Raw genomic sequence first — 17,441 nt, 5'->3', positions numbered from 1 at the left:
GCTGACAGTTATAAAGTATCTACTATGTGCCAGATGCCATGCTATTATGATTTTACAATTTATATTTATTTATATTTATATAAATTTATATTTACAATTTTACTTTACAATTATGATCTCATTTGATCTTCACAACAACTCTGGGAGATGCTAGTATTGACCCATTTTACAGATGAGGAAACTGAGGCAAATACAGATTAAGTGATTTACTAAAACTAGTGTCTTAGGCTGGATTTGAACTCAGTTCTTCCTGACTCCAATGTTCTATCCACTGTACCATAAAGTGGAAAGAGTAAAGAACATGAGAGTTAGAAAACCTGAACTCTTGTTTCCAGGCTCTACCACTTACTTTGGGCAATTTGCTTAATTTCTCTGATCTTTGTTTCCTTATCTGTAAAAAGGGGATCATACCTACTCCATAGGATTATTGCCAGACTCAAATGAGATAATGTGTGTAAAAACACCTTATAACTATAAACTGCTTTCAAATTATGTTATGTTATATAATTTGGGGCAGTTAGGTAACACAGTGGATACAGTGCCAGGCCTGGAGTCAGGAAGACTCATCTTCTTTAGTTCAAATTTGGCCTCGGACACTTACTACCTGTGTGACTTTGGATAGGTCATTTAACCCTGTTTGTCTCAGTTTCCTCATCTATAAAATGAACTAGAGAAGGAAATGACAAACCACTCCAGTATCTTTGCCAAGAAAACCCCCAAATAGGGTCATGAAGAGTCAGACATGACTGAAAAAATGACTGAACAACAACAAATCAAATTCTGTGATCTCAGTTTCTGTCACAGAATCCAAACTGGAAGAAAACCTAGATGACATCTAGTCCAACCCATGTCTTTTGACATTAACTTCAGTACCTTCTACAAATTCCTTAACTTCCCTGGGCTTCAGTTTTATCATGTATAAAATAAATAAATTAGATTAGATGTCCTCTATGGTCCTTTCAGGGTCTAAATCTGGAGTCCTAGATTCTTGTCCTTGATCCTTTTATAGCCCCCATACTCCAAATAATAATCCTTTCTTATAACATTCCTAAGTGGTTGTCACTTGAAGGTCTATAGTAAGGGTCTACTGTACTCTCTGCCAAAGTAGCCCATTCCACTTTGGTATAACTCTATTGGGTTTTGTTTTGGGTTTTTTGCCTATTTTTTTTTTGGAGGGGGAAAGGCAGGGCAATTGGGGTTAAGTGACTTGCCCAAGGTCACATGGCTAGTAAATGTCAAGTGTCTGAGGCCGGATTTGAACTCGGGTCCTCCTGACTCCAGGGCGGGTGCTCTATTCACTATGTTGCCTAGTGGCCCCCATATAACTATTGTTTAGGAAGTGTTTTTTCTTTTTTGATTCCATACTAAATCTTTCTCTTTAGAACTTTTATCCATTGCTCCTAGTTTTGCCTTCTGGCATCCAACAGACCAAATCAAATCCCTCTTCACCCTGACTACCCTTCAAATACCCATTCCCACCTCTACCCCCACTAAGTTTTCTCTTCCCCAAGCTAAACATCCTCAGCTTCTTTAGTCAATATTCATATAGCATTATCTCCCCCTAGCCATCCTCGTTGCCTTCCTTTTTCTCTCTTGTCAATCTCTTTTAAAATAGGTTATCTACAATTCACCTTAATACTCCAGATGTGATCTGATTAAAACATAGTAGACTTCCCTTTGTCTATCAAAACTTTGTATTTCTAGGAAGGTTCATCTCCCTGTAAGGCTTTCTATGATCATTTAAACCCAACTTTACCTGTATAAAAATGCTGAGTTTGGAGGGATATAGTTTGTCCCAGGCCCGTGAAATCTTCTCCAGGGACAGCTCTGGGTGGTATTATCATAGCCAATATCAAAATATAATTGAATTTAGATGTGTAGTTCACTTTTACTATTCCACAATTGTTGAACAAAATGGAACCAGGCTGGTAAAATTAAATGGAAGTGTTTTGGTAAAGTTCTGAATACCACATAGTAGCATCTTTACCATGTAGTTCTAAACACTAAAATAATAATGTATTGGGAGCAGCTAGGTGGCACAATGAATACAGCATGGGCCCTGGAGTCAGGAGGACCTGAGTTCAAATCCGACCTCAGACACTTAACACTTACTAGCCATGTGACCTTGAGCAAATCACTTAACCCCAATTGCCCTGCCTTCCCCCCTCCAAAAAGCAAATAACAATAATGACAATAATAATGTATTGACTAAAGTTGCACGAAAGGAATAAAATGATTATTTAAAAAAAAACTTAGAAGGCAGTTATTTGTCAAGTATAAGTACAGTTCAAGCAGTCCCTGTAGAATTAAGGGCCCAACAAAAGAAGAGGCCCCTGAAGAATACAAGATGAGAATTTTTCTTAGAATGGTAGCCTGGAGAAAAATTTGTTGTCAAAGTTTTACTTTGAATTTACTTGGATACATACTAATAAAAACTTGGTCTTGGATACATACTAATAAAAACTTTCTTCCGAGTTTGTACCAGCTTCACTCTGACTAGATCTTCTAGGCAAGGACTTTGTTGACAGTTTTCATAGTATATTGAGAAGGAGGAAGTGTTGCCTGTTATGCAAATGTAAGATTGAAATTGAAAGTATAAGGAAATGAGGAATGATACAAGATTGAACATAAAAAGTTTTTTAGTGATTTTCCAATCCTGAAAGATCAGAGATTTTTTCTTCCCCTCTTTGTATCTCTATCTCTCCCTCTCTCTTGATTCTGTTCTTCATAATAAAATGATATCATTTTTGGTATGCAGAGATGACATTGCTGTAAAGCATGCGTTTTTTTTAAATTTTCCTTTTGGTTTTTAAATAGATTTTATTGCTATCTTTTTGTTTTTATATTGCCTGTGCTTACTTCTGTATCTCTCTTCTACTTCCTAGAAAGCCATCCCTTATAAGAAATAAAAAAGAGGAATTTTTTAAAAGCAAAATCAATCAATATGCTGGAAAAAAGTATAATTGCATTATATGCAATTTTCTACAACCATGATCCCCTGCCTCTTCAAAGAAATGGAGTAGGGGATGGATATTTTTTCTTTGTTTTTTCCATATCCATTTTCATTCTTGCAGGATTTGTGTATACTGTTTTCCTAGTTCTATAAAGGATATATTTTTTTTGGAGGGGGGAAGGCAGGGCAGTTGGGGTGAAGTGACTTGCCCAAGGTCACACGGTTAGTAAGTGTTAAGTGTCTGAAGTCAGATTTGAACTCAGGTCCTCCTGACTCCAGGAGTGGTGCTCTGTTCACTGAGCCACCCCCCCCCCCAAAAAACATATGTTTTAATGGTCTCTCAGGCAAACGTGTTGAAGGATATTTACAGACATGGATACACATTTCTGCAGGCAGCTTCCCTTTGTGCCTGATGGCAAGCATTTACAGAATGCTTTTCTAGGATAAGCTCTGGCTTCCAAATAACAGGAATCTAACATAGAGCTTGAGGGCAGAAGCTGTGGCTTACCCATCATTGTGTCTTCCGTAGTGCTTGAGAGTTATGGAAGGTTAAAATTGAAAGAAAAAAAAAGTCCTGCTCTCAGTAAACATTTGGGGAATGAATAAATAAACACATATCCTTTAGTGGCTGAGCTAACACTCAAGGCCAACCATTTCCAAACTGGTGAGCTTCTATTTGGTGTTATTCTTCGGAAGCTAAACACTATGTATCGCACATGGGCATTTTTAAAAATCACAATAGTACATGAGATACATTTGGCAGAATACTGTATTTAGACAGGAGGTGAGTTAAAATGTTAAACTATAGATCCTAATCTTTTCTACAGGCTCAAACAGTTTCCTGCCATATGTCTATAGAATTTATGTTATGTTGATGTTTAGTTCTGAAGGAGTGGCTTTGAATTCATTTCATTGGCATTCAGAGGTTTAGCCTAGGATCCCCAATCAGTTTTAAGGTCATGTGGGTTTCAGGTATTGTGTCTTTTGAACTGACATCTCTTCTGTCCATCAGCAATTAAGAAAATGTTGATATTTGTACTCTTATTTCATTGTTAAGAGAGGTACCTCGGAAGAGTGGCCTTGGAGCCAGGAAGGCCCAAGTTCAAGCCCCACTTCTGACATGTACATACTGTCTGTGCAGCTGGTCAAGTCACAAGTTTCTAAGTGCTCTAAGCAATTCTCAGAGATTATAAACTGGAGAGAAGGTTGCTTACTTGTACTGATAGGGGGAGATCCCTTATTCTAGAGCTCCTTAGTCCAATAAAAGCACAGGTCCAGTCTCTCTCTTATTTTCACTGATAGTAATGATATTAAAGTGTGCCTTTCTGTGTCTCTTAATTAGATTCTCAAGAGCAGAAGAAAAGTCTCTATATGTATATGTCATGTGACTTGCAAATCTCAGAGCACATTTATCCTATTTTTGGCATGGCAGCTTCTAGATTCTGACAGAAAATTATATTCATAGGGGCAAAAATCTTTGCAAAAGTGGTAGGTCTGAGCCTTTTGTAGTTAGCAACTTATTTTGCACGAACAAGAGAATGCTTACTTCTAGAGAGCTATGTTACTGAACTTCGGAGTTTGAAGTTATTATATAAAGAAGAACAGTCTAATCTAACATCTCACTAGTTGAGGACAGTAATCAATTCAGTTATCATTCCTCACAGGGGCATGTTTATTTATTGCTCCATTCACCATCCCCGGACTTCCCAGACCAAAACACACTTCCTATCCACTACTCCTCTATCATCTTCTATTTGAATGTAAGTTCCTAAGAGCAGAGGCTGCCTTCCTTGTTTGTATTTTAGACAAGTCCTGGCATATAGTAAGTGCTTATAAATGCCCTTCCTTCCTTCCTTCCATTCATTCATTCATTTACTTCAACTTGTGAAGAAAGGAGCAAATTTTCAGCCTATTATTCCAAGACTCTTATATCTATATATGTAACATCTTACTTATGTTATCTCATTTGATCCTTACAACAACCCTGGGACACAGGTAGTACAAATGTTATTAGCCTCATTTTACGTGATGAGGAAACCAAGACTCAATGTGGTTAGGTGACTGTCCCAAAGTCAGCTGATGAGTGACAGAGACTATAGAACTCTGATCATTTCACTCTAATGTCTTGTTTTCTTTGTTATAATTTAAATCATGAAGTTAGTGATCAGAGAGTCCTTGTTTAATAATGGGGGAGGGGGGGGCAAATTCACGATTTCCCAGAATTCCGTGGAGCTCTTCCAAGTTCTAAAAAGCAATAGTAATTACAAGGAAGAAGCTGAGATTAGGGGGCTGGACAGTAGTGAATGCTTACTAAATTGTTATTGATTTTAAATTCTTAATTTGCAGTATTTTTATGATATATCTTTCCTTTAAAAAACTAAAAACTCATCTACTGTAATGAAAAAATACTCTCAATCACTATTGATTAGAGAAATGCAAATTAACGTAACCCTGAGGTACCACCCCACACCTATCAGATTGTCTAATGTGATAGAAGAAAAATGACAAATACTGGAGGGGAAAATTGGGACACTAATGTACTTCTAGTGACGTTGTAAGCTGATCTAACCATTCTGGAGTTATGCCCAACAGGGTATTGTTGCTGTTCAGTCCTGTTGGTCTCTTCTTGACCTCATGGACCATACTATCCATGGGGTTTTCTTGGCATAGATACTAGAGTGATTTGCCATTCTCTTCTCCAGTGGGTTAGGCCAAACAGAGGTTAAGTGACTTGCACAGAATCTCACAGCTAGTGAGTGTCTGAGGCTAGATTTGAACTCAGGTCTTCCTGACTCCAGGTCAAGCACCTGATGCATTGACCTATCTAACTGCCCCCAAAGGGCTATAAAACTGTGCATGCCCTTTGACTCAGCAATACTAATAACAGGTCTATGTCCCAAAAAGATAAAAAAAAAGACCTATATACACAAAAATATTTATAGTAGCTCTTTTTGTGGTGGCAAAGAATTGGAAATTGAGGGGATGTCCATAGACATGAGGAATAGCTGAACAAGTTGTATGTGATTATGATAGAATACTGTTGGCTTGTAAGAAGTGATAAGTGGTATGTTCTCAGAAAAACCTGGACTTACATGAGCTGATGCAAATTGAAGTGAGCAGAACCAGGAGAAGAGTATACATAGTAACTGCAAGCAGAAGAAAGCCTGGCACAGTGCTTGGCACAGAGGCCTTAACGCAGCCTGAATTGACTGAATGGACTGAATGGAGAGGTGCTCATGTTGTGGGCCCATAAGTCAGAGGCGTTAAACATGAGACCACACAGTGCAGGGTACAGCACTCCCCGGTGAAGCCTGAACCAGATGTACTTGAGAAATATTTAACAAAATAAATAAAATTACAACCAAACGGATAATATTACATTGTGAAACTACATCAGCGTGCATCCCATAAGGATCCTTATGAACAGATTAGCAGCCTTCATATCTTTTTGAGTTTCTAGCTTTCTTGTTAAAGCCTGTCTACCTTCCCAACTTTCCTGTATCTGTCAGTGATGCCATCCTTCCAAATATGTGACCTTGAAGGATGAATTCAATTAATTAATTAATTAATTCTTTTCATTTCTCAGTCTCTATATACAGACACAAATCTCACATTTCACTCACCTCCATCTTTTCCTTTTTTCTGTTCCCAATGCTGTAAGTGGAGACAAGGCCTAAATTACCACATAACTGTTATTTTAGTAGCCTTCTAAATTGTTGTCCCTCTTCTATTTCTTCTACAAATGCCTGTAAATCATCTTGAACACTGTTCCCAGATTGATTCCTAAAATCTGGAATAATCTTTCTTGATTATTATATTTCCCTGCTGAAATACCTTCAATAACTACCTATTTCCTAAAAGATAAAGACCAGACTATTTAGTCTAGTCGTCAAGATCTTCTACTATCTTTCCCCAGAAAAAGGCAGAAACACATGATTCTTACAAATTCTTTCTTAGGAACCCCTTGAGACACAATTCTCAATGATAGCATACCCCAGTGTTTCACACAATGGACAGGTATGGCAAATGGGCAATTGGATGTACAAAACTTAGTGGTAACAGCCTCAGGAAACTAAGGGTTTCAGTGTCAAGCAAGTGACTTGTCCTGGGTCACACAGTAAATGCCTGAGACCAGATTTGAACTCCAGTCTTCCTTACTCCGTGCTTTGCACTCTTATCCACTGAGCCACCTAGCTGCCAACAACTTTGTAAGGTAGGTCTTGTTATCCCCATTTCCAGATGAGGAAACTAAGGCTGAGAGGGCTTATGTGGCTTGCCCAGAGTCATATAGCTAGTTAGTGTCTGAATCAGGATGGGAACTCAGGTCGTCCAGACTCCAAGTTTAGTGCTGTGTCCACTGCATCCCATCATTCTTATGCACGCTACATCTCAGCCAAAGTGACCTGCCTGCTTTTCACCAAACTCATCCTTCTGTCTTCTGCCTCGCCATGCCTAGAATGTACTCCTTCCTCATTTCGCTTCTTAGATCTCTGGCTTTCTTCAGGCTTCACTTCTTGTGCTGCCTTCTAGTGGAAGCCTTTCCTGATTCCCCTGTTGGTTAGGACTCACTTTCTGCTCAAAGAATCAGGTATATGCTTATCTCTCTATATGGTATAGCCCCTCAAATGGAATGTAAACTCTTTGATAGAAAGGATTATGCTTTCATTTTGTCTTTGTATCTGAAGCACCTATCACAGTGATGTGCATGTGGTAGACACATAATAAATGCTTGTTGGATTGGTTTGAATCATATTGGATTAGTCCTTTCCAGTTATAAAATTCTATGCCTAGAGGCAAATGGATGACAGAGGAGAGAGAGTGCTGGACCTGGAGTCAGGGAGACCCGAGTTCAAATTGGACCCATGACACTTATTTGTTATGTAACCCTGGGCAAGTCTCTTTGTCTGCTTTAGTTTCCCTAAATGGGGATAATAACTGCACCTACCTCCCAGGGGTGTTGTGAGGATCAAACGAGATGTTTATAAAGTGCTTAGCCCAATACTTAGATATATATTTGCTTGCTTCCTTATTATAATGCATCATTCTGAGTCATGCTCATAAAAAATTTTTTTCCCAATTACATGTAAAAACAATTTTTAACATTTGTTTTGCAAAATTTTGAGTTCCAAATTACCTTTCCCTACTTCCTATCCCCCCTCATTGAGAAGACAAGCAATTTGATACAGATTATACATGTACAGTCATGCAAAACATTACTGTATTAGTCATGTTGTAAAAGAAAACACAGACTTCCTCCCCCCCAAAAAAATCAATCACCTCAAGAAAAAGAAAAATTTTTTTAAAGTATACATTGATCTACTTTGACTCTATCAGTTGTTTCTCTGGAGGTAGATAGCATTTTCATCATCATAAGTCCTTCAGAACTGTCTTCAATCACTGTATTTCTGAGAATAACTAAACCATTCACAGTTGATCATAGTATAATATTGCTCTTACTGTGTACACTCTTCTACTAGTTCTGCTCACTTTACTGCAGTTCATTTAAGTCTTTTCTGATTTTTCTGTAAGTATCTTGCTTGTGATTTCTTTCTTTTCTTTTCTTTTTTACTATTTTTAAATTAAATGCACAAATTTTTAAACATTTATTTTTAAAAATTTTGAGTTCCAAACTCTTCCTCCCTCCCCATCTCCCCATTAAGAAGGCAAGTGATTAGATATAGATTATAGATGTACTGTCATTCAAAACATATTTCTATATTGGTCATTTTGCAAAAGAAAACATACACCCCCCCAAAAAAAAACCCAAGAAAAAAAAAGTTTAAAAATGTATGCATTGATCTGTTTTGACTCTATCATTTATTTCTTTGGAGGTAGATAGCATTTTCATCATATGTCCTTGGGAATTGTCTTCAATCATATTTCTGATAATAACTAAGTCATTCACAGTTGATCATAGTACAATATTGCTATTATTGTGTGTACTGTTCTCCTGGTTCTACTCACTTCACTTTGTATCAGTCTATGCATATCTTTTCAGGTTGTTTTTTTAAAGCATCTTGCTCTTCATTTCTTATGGCACAATGGTATATCATAACAATCACATACCACAGATTGATGGCCATCAATTTCCAATTCTTTGTCTAGGCTATACTCTTAAAGAATATGGAGGTTTCACAGACCCTGTTAAAACGCATTTCCTATAGATGATATCATTCAGTCCTTTCCAAGCTAGAGAAATCATTCAAATTTTCATTGATGTGTATAGCTACATGATAACACAAGTGGCAATTATGAAACAAGAGTTTTACACTCTGTGAACTGCCTGTTTGGCTAAGAGACTGCCAAACCAGAATACAGGATGACTAACAGAAGCATCAGAGCCAGGAAGGTACCTAGGGATGAAGATCATGTATTTTTTTATGTATTTTTCTGTTTTCTCTCATTTCTATTTATTTTTTTAACTTAATAGTATTTTATTTTTTCCAATTACATGTAAAAACATCTTTCAACATTCGTTTTTTGAAAGATTTTGAGCTCCAGTTTTCTCTCCCTTTCCCTTCCACCTCCCCAACACAGCAATCAGTCTGATTGATATAGGTTGTATGTGTGCAATTATACTTACGTGTACTTTTTAATTACAGATTCATGTTTTCAAATAAATATTTCAAATATCTCTCATTGCTGTTTAAAAGGAAACTTGGCAGCAGACAGGAAAGGCTTCTTGAAGAAAGTGGGATTTGAGCTGGATCGTAAAAGAAATCTAGAAGGTAAATATGAGACAGATTTCCCAGGTATCAGGGTTAGCTAATGCAAAGGCAAGAAAATGAAAGATGGAAAGTGGTGTGTGTGATGAACTGAAAGTAAGCTATGCACAAAGTGTGTGGAGGGACTGGAAAGGAAGGGGCCAATAGTGGACTTCGTACTTGGTTCTGGATGTAATAGAGAGCCAAAGAAATTTGTTGAGTGGGGGGATGACATGGTTGGACCTGTGCTTTTGGAATATCACTTTGGCAGCTGTGTGGAGGACAGATTGTAAAGGAGGACAAGCTCGAGTCTTAGGTAGGAGATGAGGAAAGCCTGTTTTAGGGTTCTGACTGTGTAAGTGGAGAGAAGGGGGACATATACAAGAGGTATTATAGTGAGAGAAATGACAAGATGTGACAACAGAATGGATATGTAGGAAAAGTGAGAATGAAGATAGGGTAACTGGGAGGATCGTGGTGCCCTCATCGATAATAGAAAAGTGGGGAGAGAAGAGCATTTGGGAAGAAAGAAGAAATCCTGTTTGGGATATGTTGAAGAATCTCCCCTGGTGTTTTGGACAAGGGGAGATCATGAATGAATGAATGAACGAAGCATTTATTATACACTTACTCCATGCTGTTAAGCCTTGAAGATGACAAATAGAAAGGTAAGACAGTCCCAGGTCTCAAGGAGCTCACATTGTAATCTATATGGAAGGTGTCAGTTGGAAAGTCAGAGGGAAAGGTCCCACAGTTTTGGGGTTTTTTTTGCTTTTTGAAGGGCAACTGGGGTTAAGTGACTTGCCCAAGATCACACGGCTAATTTTTGTGTTGTGTCTAAGACCGGATCTGAACCCAGCTCCTCCTGACTCCAGGGCCGGTGCTCTATTCACTGTGCCACCTAGCTGCCCCACTAGGTCCCACAGTTCTTAGGGCTCAGAGGCAAAGCAAATGGTGAAGCCTCTTTAATGTCATTTACACTGATAAAATTACATCATTTCCTGGTAATTTTGCCAAGGACTTTTGGTGCCAAAAATTCTTTTCTGGGTCTTCAGTAACTGTGGCCACAGTACCTGCAGTGGTCATGGCCAAGCTGCATCTACATATGGACATTACTTTCTAGGATTCCATGACTGTGGGCACTTGGCTGGAAACATTGCTATTCCAAAGGCTCTTGGGTTCAGGGTCCTGGAATGATGCATATATATCATATAATGCATCCTGTCTTTCCCTCAGGAATCCTTGTGGCTTCAGCTAGGCTGTCTTGCCTGCCCTCTGGGTGGTACTTAGTGGGGGTGGCTGGTACATTGCTTGAAGGAATTGTTTCCCTGGATGCTTGGCATACTTGACAGTTGTGGTGAGAGAAATAACCTAATTATCCTTCTTCCCCCCCCAAATACACGCACACCTCCATGAAATTTAAGTTGGGTTTTTTTTGTTGGTTTTTGTTTTGTTTTCTTAAAAGGTATTGAAACCATCCTTCAAACTTGATTGGCTCAGGAAAATAAAGGCTCAGGCTTTTGATATCACTTCTTGGTTGCCCTAATGCAAAGCAGGGCTAGGAGCTACAGGTGCTTGACTGCTGCTGATGGACTGTTGGATCATCATGGGTCACTCAGAGCCAGAGAGCTTCACTTAGCTGAATTAGCAAGCCTCAAGATTCTGATATTCCTAAAGCACAGATCTGACCCCTGATCAAAAAGCTGGGATTCTCCACTGCCTCTCAGATAAATACATACTCCTCTATGTGGCATTTAAGCCTTTCACACTATGACTCCAGCCTGCCTTTCAAGGCTTATTACACATTAGTTAGGAAGCACAGTGCATAGAGCAGTTGGTCTGGAATCAGAGAGACCTGAGTTCAGATCCAGCCTTAGACAATTAACAAACTGCGTGACCCTGAGCAAGTCACTTATCCTTAGCCTGCCTCAGTTTCCTCCACTGTAAAATGGGTACCATAATAGCACCTACCTCCCACCGTTGTTTCAAAGATCAAATGATCAGATGATCATTTGATATTTATAAAGTACTTAGCACAATGCCTGACACTTTGTAGGCACTAAATAAATGCTAATTTCCTTTCTTTCTTCCCTCTTTCTATCTTTCCCTCCCTCTTCCTTCCTTCCTTCTTTCCTTCCTTCCTTCCTGCCTCTCTTCCTTTCCTCCTACTTTCCTCCTTCCCTACCTTCCACTTCCTCCATTTCTTCCTTCCTTTCATATACTCTACAGTCTAGCCAACAGGCATATACTTGCTGTTCTTTAAAGATCACATTCCATCTCCAGTCTCTCTTAGTGTTCATAAGCTGTCCCCCATATCTAGAATATATTCCTTCCTTACTTCAATCTCTTCGACTCCCTAGCTTCCATAAAACTCAAGTGCCATCGTTCTCTTCAAGGTGTCACTGCCCTCCCAGCTACAAGTGTCTCCCTTTCCTACCCTTGAAATTACTTTATTTTATACTTACTTATATATGTATTGATTATTTTCCTCAATTGAATGTAAACTCCATGAGGCTAGGAATTGTTACATATTTTCTGTCTGTATCCCCAACAGTTAACATAGTACCTGACACATGGTAGATGGATGAAAAAATGCTTTATGATTTAGCAAGTGAATCCTAGACCTCCTTCATCAGCTTTTTTCCTTCAGTATAATCCATAATATTTTTGTCTAATTGTTATTTCTATATGAATCTGATGATTTTGTCTAGTTCTATAAAGAAACCAGTTTGTATTTTTATCAATACTGAATTAAACATATACATTAATTTCTATATTGTAATTTTTACTATATTGACCTGACCTAAGGATATTGAATGTCCTTCCCCTTATGTAGATCCTCCTTTATTTTGTGATCTGGGACAAGTCACTTAACATTTCAGTGCTCTAGTAACCCTCTAGGACTATAAATTACAGAGACCCTGCTTTGGTAGAGGGGGTTTCCTCATCTTTGTATTCCCTGATCAGTGAAATTGCAGGTCACATCTCTCTCCTCATCCTGTTGATATTCTTTGTCCTTAGATGTAACTTTACATTTTTCCTAATTGTTCTTTTATTTGTTTGTGTGTGTGTGTTTTAATTAGTTGAAACTCCTTTAATTCCTTTAGTATACTATTATCCAATTTAATTTGTCATATGGAACTTCGCCCATCCAATCCATAAATGTTTCAACTTATATTTCTGTAACAATTTTATGCCTTAGGCCTCTTATGTTGGATAATTTCTTTATTGTATTAAATTTTTAAAAATCTCTCTCTGGGTATTTTTTGTGTAGGGATAACAAACTGGTCTAATCTCATTGTAAGCTGGAGCTCCTGGTACAGGGTAGTGTACTAGGAGGAGGATTTTGGATAGGGGGATGAGGCCCTCTCACTCCTGACATCATAGTGAGAGGGCTGAAGGGATAAAGGGGCTCTTCTCCCCCCCTCCCCCACAATAGCCATTATGGATGGAGCTGAGGCTTTCTTCTGATGGGACTAAAATATGAAAAAGCCTCTTGTTACTAGCTGGCCCAATGTGGATAGGGCCAAAGAAGGATAAAGGCTTCTGCCCCTAGTTGGTATAGAAGGGGATGAAGGAGAAAGAAGTCATCAGACCCATCGGTAGGACCTAAGGGATTTGTGGGACTGAAGGGATCATGAGTTCTCCTGCTGCTCCAAGAGGCAGAACAGATGAAAGAAGAAAAGGATGATACTGAGGGAGAAAAAAGCCATTGGCCCCTAGCCAGCCCAGATGGGGCAGAAATGGAGTAGAACTTTCAGACCCTGGCCAAGTAAAAGAGACAGGGGGAGGGGTTAAGGAAGAATGGAAAGTCCTTTCTTCCCTGAACAAGCTTGGAGGTAGCTGAGGAACAGGCTAAGAAGGTGGTGAGCTCTTTAGTTCACCACCTGGATGGCACAGTTGGGACCAAGGTGGGTCAGGGAGGAAAAGGCCATCCACCTCCGGTGTGCTGAAATGGGAGACAGTCCTTCAGTCCCTGGCCAGCACAGATGGAGGTGGGAGGATGGGGGGGATGATGTCTACTGCACATGGCCACCTAGAGGGAGACTGGTTAGGGAGGGGAGACAGAGAAAGGCCTTCTGTTCCTAACCTGGTTCAGAGAGGGCTGAGGGGCTTAGAGGGAAGCTTTGGAACCTGGCCAAGTACTGAGAAGAAGACGAAGAGAATGAAGGAGAAACCTTCTCCCCCAGGGATGGTGTAGGGGGAGCAAAAAAAGAGCAGAATGATGGGAGACTTTCAGGTTTAGATGAGTACAGAGGGGTCTTGGAAGTTATGAAAGTCAAGAGATTTGATTTTTTTTAAAATGTGATTCCTAGCTAGGTATTCACTCTTCTGGGAAAGGGTGGGGCTGTGGCACGGGGAACCGATGAACTGTTCTCCTAACTCAAACCTCTAGCCTTAAGCTGGGGAGAAAGGGGAAGAGATGGGGACAAGGCTGAGCAGCAGGGTCTCATGAAGTAGGAACCAGGATGACTTAAGGCAGCCTGGGGAATTCCTGGTCCCCTTGGGTAAGTTTATCTCCATAGTTCAGGCTTCTGGGATAGGAATCAGATTCCTGTTCTTAAAGAGAGGCATTGTCCCTTCCTGACTAGGCCTCTTTTAAAGGATAAGACTGCAGAAAGGTGTGGGAGAAGGCCTTAATAGCTCTGACCCCCTATAGGGCAGGATAGAAGGGAGGGTAGATTGGAGGAAGGGGTACTTGAGTTGGGGGTAGGGGAGAGATGGGGAGAAAATTTGGAACTCAAAATCTTATGGAAATGAATGTTGAAAACTAAAAATAAATAAGTAAATTCTGGGAAAAAATAACTGACCCTCTCATCCACATTGGCAGGGATGATGGTAGGGAGTATTCACAAGTCTAACCTAATGGTAGTGGAGTGTGGGTAGGTTCCAGGATTCTAGGGCAACAGGGAAGTAATAAGGTTTGTGAGGCTTTTTAGTCAGTAGATAAAGCACCAGTTTCTCCCCTTCTCCAAAATAATCTTTTAAAATGTATTTCTGGCCTTTTCCTCTATTTTTTCCCCTTTCTTTCATTTTTATGGGTGGGAAGAAGTGGGATAGCATTTCCAAATCTGTGAGGGGATCCCTTGCTTTTTACTGCTTAGCTCTCTAGAAGATTTCTCTTTCTTGATTACCCTCTTGGATCTTCTGCTATGGTCTTCTCTAGAAAGAAATATTATTCAGAGGAGGGAAAGGACCTCAATGAAGGTGTGACTTAGCTACATTCTTGTGCATAGGTGATCTATTAGACTCTAATTCAGTTTGATCCAGTAAGCATTTATTAACCTCCTTTTTGCCAAGCACTATAGCAAATGCTAGAAATACAAAAACAATAAAACAGTCCCTGTTCTTAAAGAAAGAACTTAACATCCATTAGCACATGACACTGGTAATTACTTAATGAATCTGGAATTCTAAAGGAATTCAATTTTCTATGACTTTCAGTGTAAATTAAGCAAAAGCACAAAAAAATGAGCAGAACCAAGAGAGCATTGTATATAGTAACAGCATTGTTGTTTTAAGAACAACTTTGAGTGACTAAGTCATTTTGACTATTATAAATACCCAAATTAACTACAAAGGACATATGAAAGAAGATACTATCTACATCCTGAGAAAGAACTGATAAATAGAATATGTATAGAATCATATTATATATATATATATGTATACACACACATATTTACACACCCATAAATGTGCCCATATTTGTGTCTAATGGTAGCCATCTGGAGGAGGGAGGGAGAAGGAAAAAAAGGGGAAAAAATAAATTTACATGATAACTATTATATATTTAAAAGGAATAAGAAGTTATACATAATAGATTTGCAGTTTCATGTACCATCATCTTTTATTTATTCTATTATGTTATGGAAATGCTTGTTTCACTAAAATAAATTTTAAGAAAATTATAAGTACAAAGAAATGATCTAGATACCTTTTGTACTGTTATTCTCATTCACAGGTCTGGAGGTACAAAAAGAAAACTTTGGCTCTGCCAAAGGACTTGGAATGTAAGTAACATCAGATAATCTACTATTAGGCTTAGAATAGAGTTTGGGTCTTGTGTTCAGATATAGGGGCCTCATTTTAGGGAGAATATTAATAAAGTGGAGGGTATCCAGAAAAGGGCAGCCAGGATGGTGCAGGAGATTGAGATCATGGGCTTGAGCATCTCTTAAAGGAAATAGGAATGTTTCACCTAGAAAAGAGAAGAATTAAGGACACCATGATAACAGTCCTCTGGCAGTGGAAGAGGGCTTGTTCCTGGTGTCAGGAGGCAGAACTAGGATCCAGGAATGGAAGTTGCAGAGAGAAAGATATCAGAGTGATTTAAGGGAAAACTTCTTTAACTTTTAAATCTATCCCAAAATAGATTGGGCTGCCTTGGGAAGTAGTGAGTTTGCCCCCAATATAAGCAAAAATTAGAAGAGAGTCTTATTAAAACATGGATTAGACAAAATGACCCCTGAGGTGGGGGTAGGGAATATGCATTTATTTAGCTCCTACTGTGTGCTATCCATTGTGCTAAATGGATAATACTTGTAAGGCACTTTGAAGCCCAATCTATTTTTAGATATCAAGAACATGGAAAAGGGTCTGGAGAGCAAATCTAAATGATAAAAAAAAATGCACAAAAGATATCTGAAAGTTATTAGAACTGATATTTGGGCTAGAGAGTAGTCTTAAATACGAGATAGTTATTATAAAAAGTTACCAATTCTTTACCACCTGTACTGAGAACAGAACAGATGAAAAGGAAATTGGCTTAAGCCACTGAATGGAACATTTAAGTTGAACAGAAGAAAGCATTTTCTTACCACAAGAATTGGGAAACTTCCTTCTCTTTAGAAATATTCTTAAAGTTTTATTTTTCATGGTTTCTTCCTAGTAGCCAGAAGGCTACAGTTAGAGTCAGAAAGACCTGTATTGATGGTCAAGCTAAAGTTGTTCAAATCCTGCCTTAATTGGTATATGATGCTGGGTAGACCACTCGTATTTCTGAGCTTCAGTTTTCTCATCTGTAAAATGGGAATAATAATACCACCCACCTCATTGACTTGTGAGGAACAAATGAGATAATATATGTAAAGGGTTATTACAAAATCCTTTGTAAAGGTCTGCTGTTTTTGTTGTTACTGTTATTTTTAATCATCAGCAATGAAAATAAGGATAAACTCATATGATCACAACCTACAATGTGGTGATGGGCCTAAAAGCACTTGTTCATCTTTTCTTTACCCTTTATTTATTCTTACAAGAATCTCTCTGCAAAAAAAACAAACTTAGAATGTTTTACATGAAAATACTTGTGTTTCCTAAACCTAGCTTGATAAGGAGTAAGGAAGAAAAATAATAGCTAGCGTTCATAGAACTCTTTAAGTGAGTAGGACCTATCCAATGAATATCCTTTGATCTGGGAATAAAACTTGTTCAGTCTAGGTCCAGCCTTGTAAGTTACTTGTAACGTAGACCAGATAACTTCCCCAGCTTCCTGTCAATTTATGACTTTTCTGGGAAACTTCTCACTGACTTCCCCCTCTTCACAGATGTAAGAGGGACTCAAACAAAATCAGAATCTTGTTGAAACTCTCTTTTAAGTTCCTCATCTAGGAGGATTTGACCTTCCTTAGCCTGAAGCACTTGATGGACAGTTTCCTATGGCCATATTCATAAAGAAAATAAATTAAATTTTAAAAAAAGAATGAAACAGGAGTCTCCCCTGGCTTGAAACAGTATAGACAATATGAAGCACAAATCATGTGCCTTTGAAAATATTTATT

The 17,441-nt window shown here is 38.6% G+C and overlaps 2 protein-coding genes across 11 annotated transcripts in view; both read left to right on the top strand.

The window, feature by feature from the left end:
- BPHL (biphenyl hydrolase like) overlaps positions 1 to 17,441 on the top strand; it is a 467,045-nt gene that overhangs the window by 337,095 nt on the left and 112,509 nt on the right. The gene's annotated exons all lie outside the window — the stretch shown is intronic.
- The window catches only part of RIPK1 (receptor interacting serine/threonine kinase 1), a 60,398-nt gene that overhangs the window by 2,426 nt on the left and 40,531 nt on the right, over positions 1 to 17,441 (top strand). For 4 of the 8 annotated variants that reach the window (XM_069103582.1, XM_069103574.1, XM_069103578.1 and 1 more), the window contains exon 2: positions 15,623 to 15,671. The exons of 1 other annotated variant lie outside the window; for it this stretch is intronic. The gene's annotated coding sequence lies outside the window, so the exon portion shown is untranslated. Of the gene's footprint in view, positions 1 to 9,606; positions 9,682 to 15,622; positions 15,672 to 17,441 lie in introns of all 8 variants that reach the window. 3 more of the 8 variants (XM_069103577.1, XM_069103580.1, XM_069103576.1) reach the window with 1 other exon arrangement.

Source organism: Petaurus breviceps, unplaced genomic scaffold (assembly GCF_028583685.1).
Source record: "Petaurus breviceps papuanus isolate PSGF00001 unplaced genomic scaffold, PetGlider_PUasm1.0 582, whole genome shotgun sequence".
NCBI classification, from domain to species: domain Eukaryota; kingdom Metazoa; phylum Chordata; class Mammalia; order Diprotodontia; family Petauridae; genus Petaurus; species Petaurus breviceps.
Note: the sequence above shows the minus strand (reverse complement) of the source record. Positions and strands in the feature narration are given on the sequence as shown.